This window comes from Nicotiana tomentosiformis, chromosome 9, assembly GCF_000390325.3.
Source record: "Nicotiana tomentosiformis chromosome 9, ASM39032v3, whole genome shotgun sequence".
Classification (NCBI taxonomy): domain Eukaryota; kingdom Viridiplantae; phylum Streptophyta; class Magnoliopsida; order Solanales; family Solanaceae; genus Nicotiana; species Nicotiana tomentosiformis.
This window is the reverse complement of record NC_090820.1, coordinates 82539143-82557210: the sequence shown is the minus strand read 5'-3', so window position 1 is coordinate 82557210 and position 18068 is coordinate 82539143.

The following is an 18068-nucleotide window of genomic DNA, read 5'->3' as shown; positions in this document are numbered from 1 at the left end:
ATCTTAGGTTCAGCAATGCCAACTTGGAATAAAAACACAAATATATATACAATGGTATGACATCACCCTTCGTGCTTTGCACTCTTCCTCACATGATAATGTATATGCAATGACACAACATCACCCTTCATGCTTTACACTCTTCCTCACATGATAATGTAAATAAAATGGCACGACATTATCCTTTGTGCATAATGATGTATATGAAATGGCACGGTATCAGTCTTTGTGCTTTACACTCTTCCTCAAATCTATATATCTATATATAATAGAGGGCCCTAAGCCCGGTGAGGTGGCACCTCTTACGGACTAGGAATTGCATTTATATGATTTTTCCGTTTTTTGTCATTCTTTCCCCATTTTCTTCTCTCCGAAGTCCGAACTTCTCTTCACATATATATTCGGTTACAAAGTATTTTTTATACGCCTTTTTCCGAAACGGTTGTTTATATGCTATTTCCCACACGAACATCGATATCATTATATCGTCGATCTTCACAAATCTTACCGAGGAGCGCAAGATGACGGCGTTCCCCTCTTGATCCCATCTCGATTTTCACAAATCCTGCATATGGCTTTCATATTTGATGAGAAGATGAAGACAGAGGACAAAGAAGGGTTCAAAGTAAGCTTAAGGAAAAGGAGTGACGAATATCAAACTTTTCGGTGAATAAATTTCAATGGTAAAAGAGGTAGTTCTTTTCTTAAAGGTACATTCTTTTTCCTTTCTTTTTTGATGTTCACTTATTTTTGTAAGAAAATTTTATTAGGAATTGTCATGGGTTCTCCTGAAACAGGGTTTGGGATTCTATTAGAACTTGAAGATACAAATTTGGGGATTTTCCCTAAATATGCTATGTTCATATTAGACTTTTGCCACTCTTTCAGGTCGTTGTCTAGAGTATGTGCCTTGATGCTCCAGTAACTACGACTCGGGAAATCCAGCCCTGAATTCAAATTTCCTCAATTGTAGGGTTACTATCTCATATCTTCTTTTAATTAAAATTTTAAGAATTACGTGGGTCTCTATGAAGTGTTTCTTGGGATTTTGGAAGCATTAATTTCCTAACAATTTGTTGAATATTAGGTAACTACTCTTATTAATATGAAAAGTTGAAAGAAACAATAGTCTATATCATGTTCTTTATATGTTTGACAATATGGTCTAAAGAAATAATAAGCAAAATATAATCAATAAGAAGAGAAATTCTCTACAAATCTACCTTTATGTTATAACTTTTATATTGAACTTAAACGTAGGGTTAAATATGAATGAATCAAAATGCAGTTTAATATTTTAGTCAACAAATATACAGTTATAAGAAATAGCCAAAGTACATCTTGATCATATTATTTGCATGGTAGATTTTACTGGATGCATTTGGCAAACAAATTTCATAGAGTTATATTACATAACAGAGGTGGATAATCATTATTTTTAAGTTTTTTTGGAATTAAAATCCATATAACTTTTGGAGTTCATATTTACTGTTCCTAGATATCAGTCATGGTATAAGAACTATTTCTTGAATTCTGACTGAGATGTCAGTAATGGTTTTTTGAGTACTTTAAGTATAGTGACTGGAAGTGCTTTAGAAGATGAATTTTATATTTCCTTATCAATTTCTATGTGATAAGATTTGATATCACCTTATTAGATGTGTGATAAGCTTTGGCCGTGGATAGCGAATTGAATGTTTCATCTACTTTACTCTTGAGTTGTTGAAAGAGAAATGTCTAACCGGCTTACCATTAAACTGTCGTTGATAGAATTTAGTTCAATTGTAGATGCAATAAAAATGAGAGAACTCACCGGCTTACCATTAAACTGTTGTTGATAGAATTTAATTGAATTGTAGATGCAATAAAAATGAGAGAACTCACTGATCTCTCGACTCTCTTTTGTTACGGATTTGGATAGACAATTCCTTTAAAGTATTGTTGGCAACTGACCTCTTACTCTTTGTGCTTCTCTTTCTGGGATTTGCTTTATTCTAATATATGAATATTCTTGAGATGCATTTGTTAACTAACTCTATATTTGTTTCTCTTCATTTTAGATTTTACTTTACAAGAAAGAATTTTCCATTAATATCGAATATGAGAATACTAGAGATTCTTTACAAGAAAGAATTTTTATTCATTCTCCACCGTGTGTTTACATTTTACTCAACCATCTTATAGATATTTTATCAACATGGATTAAACTAAATATAATCATGAGATCTGGATTAAACGTGGACACATAAAATGAGACTTTCCTGTTCAAAACCGTGGAGTTATTCTGTTACTAAGAATAATAACATGAGGTACATAATATATATGATGTTCAGAGATCTTATTTTCCCTTTTTAACTAACCAGCAATTCAAATTGGTAATTTCTTGAAGTGTAAACTTGGTGTTGGGATGTTGTTACTTGTCCTCTCAAGTTTTGACGATGATGCTTCTAAAAAAATAACACAAAAAGAGGAAGAAGGCAAGAAAAGAAAAAGGGATAATACAAACGGGTAAAACACCTTGATATTGTAAGATAAATGTGAGGAAATGCCCACTGAAAAGTATAAAACTGTTGAAAATTGGATTGCTTCCTCGACCCTCAGAAAGCTGGTCAACATTCTGAAGCTAAATCATCCATTTAGAAGTAGACAAGTGAATTTACGAGAAGATTGATGTACTGCGGGAATGCTATGAGGTCTATTTTATGTTTGTTTGATTTAGCTAGGTAGCATTTAGGCCGAAGATAGCACAGGTCTCAGGATCAAGCCGTAGCTATTATGATCTTACTTCTTTGTCCCCTCCACTTGGGTTCGTGATGCTTGCTTTTGAACTTTCTGAAATTGCATGTCTATTAGATTTTAAAAGAGTTTTGAATAAAGGTTCTTTTTTTAAAAGTTTATAACACTACTAGGAAATAGGTAAAGGCTTTTACAAGTTCTTTCCAGAAATCAGACATTAGATGACCAATTTTTGAACTAAATCTTGATTGTAGTGTTATCTTAAATATGTATTCCAATTTGCTACAATATGATTGTCTTTCTTCCTGTGATCCACTCTGTAAAATTAATGATATGGAGAGTGTTAGATATAAAATCAATTTTCTTATATACATGCAAAATTTATATGTATACAGATTAAATTTAAAATATGTAAAAGAAAATGTTAATTTATTTATTTATAACCGCGCGAAGCGCGGATAAATTTACTAGTGATAATGTAAATGAAATGACATGGCATTATCCTTCATGCGTAATGATGTATATGAAATGGCACAACATCATCCTTCGTGCTTTACACTCTTCCTTACATGATAATGTATATGCAATGGCACGACATCACCCTTTGTGCTTTACACTGTTCCTCACCAAGCACATGTATATCAATGACAAGCAAGGTAGGAAGAATGGATAACATAAAGAAGAGTGGTTAAGCAAATACACCACGTGAACATCAATCACAACTCTTGAACTAATAAATAATCCAATAAACCTCAAGAATCACATTGCTCAAGTATTTTGACAAAAGCTCAAACATGCTTTTCAACATAAGTATGGAACCCAAGTACCTAAGAATTACCGTCATAGATATGTATTTGTGATTAGGTATAGTGATGACCAAATTTAGAACATTAATAGTTTCACAAAGAGTCTGTCAAATTTAATCAAGTTATAATAAGCTGAATCATGGTTTCTAGCATTGAAATCATATTCATATCATTATAGAAGTTAAGTAAAACATGAAGCAAGACAATCACATATTCCAACGAGTCACAAAGAATTGTATAATCTACCCCGAGAATGGTTAACCCTGTCACGTGCATATACCCTTGTCACCTCATATATGCATCACCTCCGCATGTAGCAAACAATATTATTTTATTAGGAAATATTTCTCAAACAAATCTAGGCAAGATAATTACCTCAAACAAACCAAATTGATACACTAGAAGTGCCATCATGTGCGAATCAACCTCCGAACGGCTCAAAACTAGCCAAAAAAAAACTCAAAATATCAAATAATGCCATAGGAACCAAACCCAAACGATAAAGGTCAGATATTTAATTAAATACTCAAAGTCAACAAAAAAGTCAACCCGTACTCGCATCCCAGAATCTGACAAACTCACAAATTCTGATAACCCATTCAAATACGAGTCCAACCAGACTAATTTCACTCAATCCGACTCCGAATCGATATTAAAATCTCAAATATTCACTTTAAAAAGGTTTTGACAAAAAAACCCCAATTTTTCTTTTAGATTCATCAAATTAAATGTCAAAATTGAAGATGGAATCATGTAAAATAATCAAAACCGAGTCAAAAATACTTATCCAAATCCATGTGATGAAAATCCCCTCAAACATTGCCCAAATCCGAGTTCTGTAACTCAAAAAATGATAAAATGAGTTCAAGCTCTGAAATAAAGTACTTTATAATCACTTAACAGTCATGTGCATTGCGATCGCGACATGTCCCTCGCGATCGCGTAAAAACAAATCACACCGCCTCGAATAAGTCTTCATATTCGCAGCAACAACCTCGCGAACATGTAAAAACAAATCACACCTCCTCGAATAAGCCTTCATATTCGCAGCAACAACCTCGCGAACGCGTAAAATAAATGCCAACCAAGCTTGTCAAGCATCGCGACCGCGACAGCTATATGCGACCGCGAAGAACTAAACCTCCGTGAATGCGATGCTCCTACGTGAACACGTAGAGTAATAACACCCAGCTCACACATACACACCACGATCGCGATCAAACCTTGGCGATCACGTAGAACACCTGGAGCATTAGAAAACCAGCAATTTAATCAACCTCCGAAATGATCCGAAATCAATACGAAACACACCTGAGCCCCTCGGGACCCCGTCCGAATATACCAACAAGCTCCAAAATATAACATGGATCTACTCGAGGTCTCAAATCAAACATAATAACAACAAAACCATTAATCGCACCTCAAATCAAGCCTAATGAACTATTTCATATTTCCAAATTCTAAAAACTTACGCCAAACATGTCAAAACAACTCGAAATCACCTAAACTTTTACACAAAACTTCCAAATGACATAACAAACCTATTCATACTCCCAGAACAACAATCTGTACTTGATAACATCAAAGTCAACTCCCGATCAAACCTATAAACTTTCCAAACCTTCATATTGCCAACTTTTGCGAAATAGAGCCGTAACATTATAGAAACATCCAAATATAAATCCGGGCATATGTACAGATCCAAAATTACCATCCGGACCCACCAGAACCATCAAAATTCTGATCAATGTCATATACACAAAATTCAAACTTGGTTAACTCTTCGAACTTAAAGCTTCCGAATTGAGAATCATTCTTACAAATCGATCTCGAACCACTCGAGAACCAAGACCTATGATACACGCAAGTCATAATCTGTCATATGAAGCTACTCATGACCTCATGCAGTTTCTCAAAACGATCGGTCAGGTCGTTACATTCTCCCTACTTAAATATACGTTCGCCATCGAACGTGCAAAGAGTCGTTCCCACGCCATCAAATCATTGCATAAACTCACCATGTACATACCCATGGGTGAGCCGCCATCGCTCCAATCCATATAAGCCTGAAAACACAACCCAACTGAAAATCCTTACTTCAACCTCAACCCATAAACCTTAGAATTCAGTCTCCAATATCCGAAATCTATTAAAAGATCCGATCCTTGTACATATACACTGTATCAATCACGACAAGCTTCATCAAGCCGTCAATACACTACCAAGGTCAAGACACATGATGTGCCACATGACTTATTTACTTACAGTAATAACTTCCGACTATAATAGGTGCTTATCAGCAAACTCAGTACTGGAAATATACTTCATATCAAATGAAACCTCGTTCTGAATCTTTGCAATGCTACTAATGATAAAGGAAACATGCAGAAACTCGTAAACACCCATGAAATCAGCAAGTCGAGAAAGTCCCTCATTCGACAAGGAATGCTGCCAAATTCTGAGCTGTAATATAAAATTATTCTTCCAGACATTCCTTATCACAATACGATAGATCAAATCCCAGATCCAAAAACCTTGTTTCATCCAATGTAAGCAGACCAATCGATAAGTCGCACCAAAATCCACATGGAGCCCCACACAATGCGGTCCGTACACCAAACATGTAATAATTTAGATATGACAAATAATAGTAAGAGGGTCAAATAAGAAGGCTACCAAGCAAGTTAAACATGCAGGGTAATATTGACATTTTCCTATGAACTATTTCCACAAAGTAGAAGTAAAACACACGAAATAAGCATAAGGAATCACATCTCATCACAGTACCATTGCAGTGTGCAACCTGATCCCACACACTACCATTGTGGCATGCAACCCGATCCTATGATATCAATTTACTTGGAATACCCATCGATCCCAATGCTCGCACTCACTAAGCACAAGTGCATCGGCATCAAGCATGATAGAGTGCACAAATATAAATACGGGGAGGCGAATAGACATAATATAACACGAAAAAACAGGTATGCACGGATAAGGTGCAATAAGAAAATCAACCCACATAGATCTTTTGCGCCATGTAGCAAAATCCGAACCTCAGCAGCCCAAAACCAGGCAATCACTGTAACACTAGTCAAGCATTCGCAAGTCAAAACACAATGTGCCTGCCAATATCCGCATTTTTCTCAGACGACATCAAATAGTGCCAGCATTCTCCTAGACGTTTGAAATCTTCCATGCCTTCAATAACTCATAACCTTACCCAAGATGCTTTTGTGCTCACAAATTTCAACCCTACACGGCGCACCACAACTACCATGCTAACTCGTGAAAATATGAATATTCCATAATTAATTCGGAACTACAAGTAGGTCAGACACCTCATCAATTGAGAACCTTCTGTTTAACACAATTCGGGAGGACATCACTATGCGCAACGCACCTTCTATACTCGTACAAGACATCAACCCTGAGACATGGCCATAACCATTACGAAATCTTCGAAACCCGTTAACACATAATCAAGTCACTAGAACTGATTTCCTCTAACTCAACCGAGTCACGCGGAATGCTAAATCCAAAAGTAACTCAATCCGAAATGCTCGCTCTGAAAGAACCTTCTGTGACTCTGAAGCATTTCTTGCTTCTCTATGATACCGCCATGTAGAATCATTATTGATATAGAAGTACCGCTAATCCTGACACCATCGACAATCGATCTCAAGACCTAACCATACAAAAATATGAGAATCCTTAAATACCACATATGATCTTGAACTCATCATAACTTTCTCGATTGCCTTTCACCTTGCTCTAATCTCCAATACACAGCCAATACACACCAAAAAACCTGCGCTTCACCAGCACATGAATATCTAAAGAAGCAGCCAAGAAATTCCTTTTCTTCGCACACTACATCTACAATGAATATTAAGCTCGAATCATTCCCAAAGTATTCTTTTCAAGTCATAGCTAATCCACAAGCATCCCTCAGTCCGAAAACTAATACAATGCATGATCCTGCAATTCGATCACCGATAGTAAACCCTACTTAGCTTGAAGCCATAGAACACATTGTCGGTAATCCACAGTACCATATCTTCATAGCTTCCCCGATCCCGCACTATTAAGTAGCCGGGTACTTCATAACCTCATGTAACACTGGTCATAGAACACTCCAAAGACTCTGCCAAGCGCATACTCATCCTTGCGATAGTCAAGCAAACTTTCCCAAATGCTCTTAAATGATAATATATGCATTTCAGCAAATGGAAACCTCATACGAAACACACGATCTCAACGCATCACGTAGGAGATAATCCGCAGCCTAGACTCAAATCAACACCTTCCCATGACCCCAATGGTCACAACAACTAGGCAATTAACCAATCTCCCAAGTCTGCACTCACTAACCAGATACAAGAATATGCTTCGCACCACAAATGAACAACTGAAAGATCTATCACTACATCTGCTCCCAGGACGAGACAGAACATCGCAATGATAATCAAGCATCCACAACCCTTTGCTGCCCATCCGCAACATCACAAACCGTCGGTGCATAATGATACTTAGTGCTCAACATCACATATGGATGGAATCAAAGTTGCAGGTTTCAAGATGAAACAAGGTCGCACGATAAGGAAAGAAAGAAGGGAAGTTCCCTAAATGCCCTGTAGCCTCTCGAAGATAAGCATGGACGTCATCATACCGATCCGCAAGACTCTATTAGGCACTTGCTCATGACTCGTAGAACCTATGAACCTAGTGCTCTAACACCTACTTGCCACGACCCAAAAATCCATTAAGTTGTGATGGCACCTAACCCAACCCGCTAGGTAAGCCATAAAATAAAAGTTACCATAATATTGAGAATCGACAATATATGTATATAGAAACTATAATTAAATTCAATACAATTACCCCAAGGACTGGTAGTACAAGTCACGAGCCATTATAATTTAGATTTACAAAACTGATTTAAGGAATAAATACAATATCTATTTGAATTTTACATAAACAGACACTCAAATCCTAAGCTACCATGAACAAGAGATAGCCTAAATCTGCAACGGGGGTGTGTCTTCAATACAAGGCTTTGTCTCCCACAGCTACACAACCCCCAACTCTGCATGCAAGGTGCAGAAATGTAGCATGTGTACAACCAATCCCATATACTCAGTAAGTATCTTTTCTAACCTTGGTAAAGTAGTGACGAGGTTTTTAAGTCAAAATATACTCACTAATATAACTTTTTCAGTTAATAAAGAAATCATGGTCAGTTTCCTCCATGTCATAACCAATCCTTTTATTAAAGCGATAACCATCAAACAACATAGTAAATTCACGAATCTTCATAGTATGAGGAATTTATTCAAGATATCAAGTCAAATGGCACGATAATACTCTTCGTGCATTTATCTCATCCACACCAAACATATAAATATATGTCAAATCAATTGGCATGGCAACACCCTTCGTGCATCTATCTCATCCTCACCAATCGTATGTAAAACAATACCAACAGGTAAAAGAAATGCCAATAACAGTAACAACAAAGTGGAAAGCTATAACAACCCGATTGGTCATTTTGTGTAATTGTGCCCCATTACCCCTTTTTATGCCTCATACATGTGTGTTTATGATTTTATGACTTTCGGGGTTGGTTATTTTCGTTTCGGGATGCTTCCAATTTGATTTCAACCCTTTGACTCTTGACTTAGAAGTTTGAATTAGAAATATTGACCAAACTTTGACTTTTGTGAAAACAACTCCATAACTAAATTTTTATGACTTCGACAACTTAGTATCATGATTTTGGACTTGGGTGTATGCCCAAAAATGATTTTGAAAGTACGTAGGTTGATTTATGTTGATTTGCCGTAATTTGGCAATTTGAAGTTGAAAGGTTTGACCGTAGGTGGACTTTTAGCTATCAAGATCGGAATTTGATTTTGGGACTTAGAATAGGTTCGATATCATATTTAGAACTTGTCTGTAAAATTTGATGTCGTTTGGAGTTGATTTGATAGAATTTGGACATTTAGTTATAAACTTTAGAATTCTTGAAATTTACAAAATTCATGCATTTTGGTGTTCGATTCGTAGTTTTAGATGTTATTTTTGTGTTTTGATTGCACGAGCGAGTCGTATGATGTTTTAGACTTGTGTGGATATTTGGTTTGGAGCCCCGAGGGCTCGGATGAGTTTTGGACATGTTTCGGAGTGGTTTGGACTGAAATTGCAGAAAATCTGGTGCCTGGTACTCTGGTGTCGCAATTGTGAACACCAAGGTCGCAATTGCGAAGGTGAAAGAAGGGGGGCAGTTGCTGCAAATGCGACTTCTATTTTTGCATTTGCAAAGGCAGCATGAGTTGGATTAAGTTTGCAATTGCGAACATTTCTTTGCTTTTGTGATGACCACTAGTTCGCCATTGCGAAGCCTCCATCGCAATTGCGATGAATGCTGAGGCTGTCTGGGTTCGCAAATGCGAGCCTTGGTTTGCAATTACGAGCCTTGGTCCATAATTGCGAAGCCTGTGTTGCAAATGCGACATCTGCAACTAGTTAAAGGTCTGGGAGACGGGATTTTTGAACATATTCTCATATTTGTGAACCCTAAACTCGGTAGGAAACGATTTGGAGAGGGGATTTTCACGTACAAACCTTGGGTAAGTGATTCTAATCTATTTATAACCATATCCCATCATTATATCTTAGATTTAACATCAAAATCATGTGAATCAAAGTGAAAAATTGTGAAACCCTGCCAAGTTTTGGAAAAATAAGAAATTAAGTTTTGAGAGTTGATTTGGACTCGAATAATGAAACTAATCATATATATGAACTCGTGGGGTCGTGGGTAGTTGGAATCTAACATTGAACTTGGGTTTTGACAGGGCGGGCCCCGAGTTGACTTTTGTTGACCTTTTGGGAAAAGTGTAAAGATCAAAGCTCTATTTATTGTAATTATTTTCTATTGCATTGGTTGATGATATTGAGTTAATTTTGGGTATATTTGATCCGTGTGGAGGTGAGTTTTAAGGAAAAAGCAATTTTTGAGGGTTGAGTTGGCCTAGTCGAGGAGTGTCTTGCCTAACTTCGTGTGGGGGAACTACCCCTTAGGATTTGGTATTGATTGTGTCTTTTGTGCTATGTGAAAACCGTGTGCGCAAGGTGATGAGTGGGTATAAGGGTTGTATGTGGTATTTGACTGGTTTATGCTACTTATACTATTTCCATGCTTTAATTGAAATGCCATATCATGTTCTAAATTCTCATAGTCAATCTATCCTTATTTGTGTAAGACTATCCTTACATGCCTTAATTGACTTATTTAGCACTTGTTCTACATAGTACTTTATAAATTGCTCTCATACTCTAGTTGAACTTGTTGTCTCTTTTATTGTTACATCTTATCTCTTCATTCTTAATTATCATTATTTGAAGTTATTGTCCGTGTTATTTCCTTCCTCATTGATTATCATTACTTGAAGTTGTGATTCATGTTATCCACTTCCTTGTTGATTACTATTATTTGAAGTCATTGTTATATATTATCTCTTTCATTGTGAGTTATTCTTGTTTAATATCGTGGTTATACATTTTCTCACTGTTGAGTTATTGGTGTTGAAGTTGTGAAAGCCGTTACCGTGTTAAGGCAAAATTGTTATTATTGAAACATCTTCCTTGTTGATCATTTTGCATTCATTGTTGTTGTTGTTGTTGTCGATATTCTTGTACCCGTTGTGGTGGAGCCATGGGCTATTGTTGTGGAAATATTGATATTGTTGATTGTTGGTAAGTTGTGACATATGGGCCCTTGTGGTGCGAGTTGTTATTTCGATATGATATTGACGCGCATACGGCGGTATAAGGCTTGGAGTTAATATGCATGCGGTGGTAAAAGATGGGACTTATGTGCCTGTGTCTTATAGGGTAACTATGTGAAACCACGCAGTGTCATAAGTTGGGCTAAAGTGCGCGTAGCTATTTCGGAAAAATTATTTTCAAAACCTATTACAAATGTAAGGCTCACGCGGCAGTATAAGAAAAGATTGTGATTGATATTGAGAATTGTGAATACGAGGCAATACCTCAATTGTGATTCTTGATTTATACGAGGCGGTACCTCAGTGGTGATTCTTATTGTATACGCGGCGGTACCTCGTTGTGATTCTTGTTGTTTACCTCATTTTGCAAATAGTTTTGGTGGCAACGTTTCTTGTTGTTTTATTCTTCCTTGTTTAGCAGTTGTTATCTGTATATGATCATTTGGGTTCTCTTTAGCTATGTTAATTCCATGTTTAAACTTTAGGTGTTAGTTCATGTTATTATCTTATTTAGTATCAATTATTTCTCCATTTTCCATTAATATTCGTTCTTATGGTTTTATTCTGTTTATTTATATCCTAGTAGGTGTCTTGACCTTGCCTCCTCACTACTCTACCGCTGTTAGATTTGATACTTATTGGGTACCATTATGGTGTACTTATACTACGCTTCTGCATAATTTTTTTGCAAATCCAGGTACGTCTGCGCATGTCGGACGCTAGAGTTGATTTTAGCTGCTGCTTGGCGACGTCAAAGTATACGTGCTCCACATCCGCAGGCCTCGAAGTCACCTTCCCTATTTTACTTCTTGTTGTATTTATTTTAGACAGTGATGTATTAGATATTCTAGTTTTATTCTATAGAGTTTATGACTCAGATCCACCGGTTTTATATTGATAAGATTCTGTTTTGTTTCGTAAGGTTATATCAGTCATTTAGCTTTTTTTAGTATTTTGATAATTGTTTCTGCCAAGTTATTATTATCTGTTAGGCTTACCTAGTCGCAGAGACTAGATGCCATCACGACATCCTACAGAGGAAAATTGGGGTCGCGACAAGTTGGTATCAGAGCTCTAGGTTCATAGGTATTACGAGTCATAAGCAGGTTTAGTAGAGTCTTATGGATCGGTGAGAAGACGTCTCTACCTATCTTCAAGAGGCTTCGGAACTGTTAGGAAAACTTCACTTCTTTGATTCCTGATCGTGCAAATTGGTTGACTTCAAAAACTGAATCTTTGAATTTCTATTTTCTCACATATGGTGAGGACACGCACTGCTAGATCCGACAACTTGACACCAGCGTTCCCTGCTAGATTCACAAAAGGCCGGTGTCGGGGTTGAGGCCGAGGAGGGGAATATGGTGCAGCCAATGCACTTGCACGAGCTGCGACAGAGAAGCCACCAGTAGCTCCAGTTGGGGGACAGTCACCCGAGGCGCATGTTGCCACCCCAGCACTTCAGGAGACCCTCACACAGTTCTTGAGCATGTTTGATACTCTAGCTCAGGCGGGGTTGATTCCACTGGAACCAGCCACATCTCAAGTAGGGGAGGAGCTCAAACTCCCGCGCCCCAGACCCTAGATCAGCGGGTCTAGGTTGATCAAGTCCTATAGGTTATACCGATATAGCTTGTTGTTCCTATTCAACCCGCAGTTAGGGCGATCACATTTGAGGAGGAGCAACTTAGGCTCGAGAGGTTCAAGAAGTATCACCCTCCTACTTTCAGTATTTTAGCTTCAGAGGATGCACGGGGTTTTCTTGAGGAGTGCCACCGTATTCTCCATACCATAGGTATTATGGAGACGAGCGGCATTGCTTTCACTAACTTCCAACTATCAGGAGCAGCGTATCAGTGGTGGCGAGTGTACGAGAAGGGTAGCCCAGCCAAGGCAGCTTCACTTACATGGACTCGATTTTCAGAGTTATTCTTGAGAGAGTTTGTTGGCCCAAGAAAGAGAATAGTTTTGAAGATTGACAAAGGAACTCCGATATGAACCATGTCCATAACTGGCAGACATATATACCGGCAGAGTCAAGGCACGTGAGGTGCACATGCAGGAGATAAGTGTATTCTGGTAGAATGAGATATTTCCTGATTGAAAAGATTGCAAAAACGATAAGGAGAAGGACTCCTTATTCAGTAAGAACAATATCTAAGATAAGGAAGGATTTAGGAGTTGAGTTTAACTAGAAAGTTTCCACCAAGGAAGAGTAGCATTAGGATTCTAGTTAATTCTCTACCTACTAACTCCTATATATTGCAGAATGTTCTTATTGTACAGTGAGGCATAAAAGCAGAAGTTAAACATGAATTGAGAGCAAAATAGCAAGGCATTTTTCAAGCAGTTCATGTGTGATTCAAGTGTGCGAACCTGAAGCTACATAAACCAGATAGAAGAACCAGTTCCAAGTGTCTGTCTTTTATTCTAGTTCAATTGTAGTAGGTGTTTTCATATTGTACCTTTCAGCTTTATCTAGAGGCAATTGTAATAGGTACTCAGAGTATTCAAGTTAGAGTTAACTTGAAGTTGTCGCAGCAGTTAGAGGCTGGTTGCCACAACGGGATTAGAGTTAATCCTAGGTTTACAAAAGTGTTTTGTAAATACAGTTTTTGGCTCAGTGATTTATTGGAGAGTTTGGGAAAATCCTACTAAGAAGTAGGTCGTGGTTTTTTCATCTTTTGAGCCAGGTGTTTTTCACGTAAAATACTTGTGTTTTTAAAATTATGCATTTATTATTCCGCAACAGTAGTATAAGGAACACATAGAAGAACCAGGTCCTTCTATAATCTGTGCACGCAAAAAATTGGACACTACACAAATCACCCCCCTCTTGTGTGGTATTGAAGTTAAAATATCAATTGATATCAGAGTAGGTTATCCTTGAAGAGGCTAACACCTTAGGAGAAGATCAAGATGAGAGCACCACCTGAAAACTGGGAAGGGAAATCCACTGCTACGCTACCACTCTTCAATGGCCAGTACTACTCCTGGTGGAAAAACAGAATTAGAGACCACGTCATAGGAGAAGACTATGAACTATGGGACGTTGTCACAGATGGTCTATTGGATATCATGAAGATAAATTCCGAAGGAGAAGAGGTGCCAAAAATAAGAGCTGACTGCACTGCTGACGACTTGAGGAAATGGGAGAAGAATGCTAAGGCCAAGAAATGTCTTGTGTGTGGACTTGGTCCAGACGAGTACAGCAGAATTCAAAGTTGTACTACTGCTATACTATTTTCATTTCTCTTGCTGTTGTCAAGGTACTTCCTTAACAATGTAAATTTTCATTCTTTTTGCTATGAAGTTTCATTTACTGTTTATAAAGTATGTGGTTAGTTTGAATGTGACTGGATGTTTTAAGCTAAGTTATCATCTAAATGATGCTGGTAGAGTGATATATCATGTGTAAATTCATGAAGGATTAATTATCTAGGCAATTTAGGTGGTACTGTTAAAATGTCAGGAAATTATGAAATAAGTTTAAAGCTTTGTGTTCATGAGATATGTATGCAGTAGTGAGAATAAGGGAAAAACAGTCCAAAAAATTTGTTTAAGTAATAACAAGCTGATTTTTATCACTATTTAGTTAGTCAAAACAAGAAATGTAACAATTTCATTTTTTTACATCTTCTTATGCTATAGATCCGTTTAATATTTTAGCCATTTACTACTCTGATTTTTTAGTGATTAAATATAATAACTCAAATTTGTATGAAAGTGAGTTATTCATAAGATAATTAATGTAACATGCTTTGATACAGTTTCAGGCCCAAACCAATTGGATCCCTGAAACTGTATTTTAGATTTTAGTCTTTAAATTAAACAAACACTTTGATTAAAGATAATCACTTTAAGATTTTCAAATATAAATGAGTTTTAAACTTAGCATTTTAAATGAAAAACTTAGGCAAATCAGTAGAAAATTTAGCCAAGTTTAACTAGATTTCGTTTTGTTTTATTCAAAGATCTTTTTACTTCTGCTTAAAGTATAAACAAAATATAGGTAAATTTTATATACGTCATTACCAATGTTAAATTCAAACTCATTCAAATAAATATGCATTGGGCCAGAGTCATTCAGACTTATTATTAGACCCAAACCTCTAAATCAAATGTGTTTAACTGATTAGATGCTTAATTGGGTTAGAGTCCAGTTGGACTCAAACAGACCCAAATTCTTTTCCAATTAATTCAGTAGTATGATCCAAATAATGCACAATATAATCATGGGCCAGAGTCTATTTGGACTCAGTCCTTATCAGGCCTCAAACTTCTAAACAATCTGGGCCTGATAGGCAGTATGTAGATAAGTTGCCCTATTAGATACAAACAAATATGTAACATTAGTGTTGAACCTTTACACCTAGATATACTACATAGTATTAGAAACATAGGCACGACTTTAGGTACTCATAATTAAATTAATTATTACAATTATGTGCACGCATGCGTGACATCATTGTGATACCAAAATAAACCAAGGTACATGTTCGCGTGACCATGGTCAAACACTCTTAGTAAATAAAATGCCTTACTCAAATACTCATAGAAATGATTTTAGGCGCGGATTTTAAACTACTATCGTGGTTGCGTACATGTTCGCGTGACGTGATCTCGATTTTCAAATAAATCCAAAGTACGCGTTCACGCGACTTTGACTATTTTTCTTAAATAAACCAAATATTGTGAGTTATGTACACGTATGCGTGACATGATTTTTGACACACCAAACTTAACGGATATACGTACGCGTAACTCGTATTAAGGTAATCTTTTAGATAAATCAAGTAATTAAAAGCGGTAAAGGATAAATACACATAGGTCCTAAAATGAGTAATTAGATCAAATAAGCCAAGTATGAATCATTAAGCGACCGTGCTAGAACCACGGAATTCGAGAGTGCCTAACACCTTCTCCCGGGTTAACAAAATTCTTTGCCCGGTCTTCTGGTTTGCAGATTTTTAACGGAGTCAAATTTCCTCGATTTAGAATTTTAAAAATAAATGGTGACTCGGAACACCGTAAATAAATAATTCCTAGTGGCGATTCTGAAATTAATTAAATAATCCCAATTCAAATAATATCACTTAAATTGAAAAAACTCCACATATCCCCTCGGAAAAAAGGAGGTGTGACAGGTATTGGGTGTGTTCTGATGCAGGAGGGTAGAGTGATTGCTTATGCTTTGCGCCAGTTGAAGACCCATGAGAAGAACTATCCTGTCCACGACCTTGAGTAAGAAGCTATTATTCACGCCTTGAAGATTTGGCGGCACTATTTGTACGGTGTCCATTGTGAGATTTACACGGATCATCAAAGTTTGCAGCATATGTTCAAACAGAAGGATCTTAACTTGCGTCAGCAGAGGTTGTTGGAGCTTCTTAAGGACTATGATATCACCATTGTTTACCATCCCAAAAAGGCCAATGTAGTGGCTGATGCCTTGAGTCGCCGGGCAGAGAGTTTATGGAGTTTAGCGTATTCTCTAGCAGCAGAGAGACCCTTGGCATTGGATGTTCAGGCCTTAGCTAGCCAGCTTGTCAGATTGGATATTTCGGAGCCAAGTCGGGTATTGGCTTGTGTGGTCTCTAGGCCTTCTCTTTATGATCGTATCAGGGAGCGTCAGTATGATGACCCCCATCTGCTCGTCCTCCAAGACAGGGTTCGGTGAGGTGATGCTAGAGATGTGACTATTGGTGATGATGGTGTGTTGAGGATGCAGGGCCGGATATGTGTGCCCAATGTGGATGGAATTTTGGAGTTGATTCTTGAGGAGGCCCACAGCTCGCGGTATTCCATTCATCCGGGTGCCGTGAAGATGTACCAGGATTTGAGACAGCACTATTGGTGGAGGAGGATAAAGAAGGATATAGTTGGGTTTGAGGCTCGGTGTCTCAACTGTCAGCAGGTTAAGTATGAGCATCAGAGACCGGGTGGCTTGCTTCAGAGGTTAGAGATCCCAGAGTGGATGTGGGAGCGGATCACCATGGATTTCGTAGTTGGGCACCCACGGACTTCGAGGAAGTTCGATGCTATTTAGGTGATTATGGATCGGCTGACCAAGTCCGCGCACTTCATTCTAGTTGGTACTACTTACTCTTCAGAGCGGTTGGCTGAGATTTACATCCGAGAGATTGTTCGCCTTCATGGTGTCCCAGTTTCCATCATTTTTGATAGAGGCACACAGTTTATATCGCAGTTTTGGAGGGCCGTGCAGTGGGAGTTGGATACTCAGGTTGAGTTGAGAACAACCTTTCACCTTCAGATGGATGGACAGTCCGAGCACACTATAAAGATATTGGAAGACATGTTACGCGCTTGTGTCATTGATTTTGGGGGTTCATGGGACTAGTTTTTGCCGCTCGCGGAGTTTGAATATAACAACAGTTATCATTCGAGCATTCATATGGCTCCGTACGAGGATTTATATGGGAGGCAGTGTAGATCTCCGGTGGGATAGTTTGAGCCAGGTGAGGCTAGGATCTTGGGTTCATACTTGGTCGAGGATGCATTAGACACGGTGAAAATGATTCAGGAGAGGCTTCGCACGGCGCAGTCTAGGCAGAAGAGCTATGCTAACAAGAAGGTCCGTGAAGTGTCTTTCATGGTCGGAGAGAAGGTTCTGCTGAAGGTATCACCCATGAAGGGCATTATGAGGTTTGGGAAGAGGGGCAAGTTGAGCCCCCGGTTCATTGGACCTTTTGAGGTACTTCAGAGGATAGGGGAG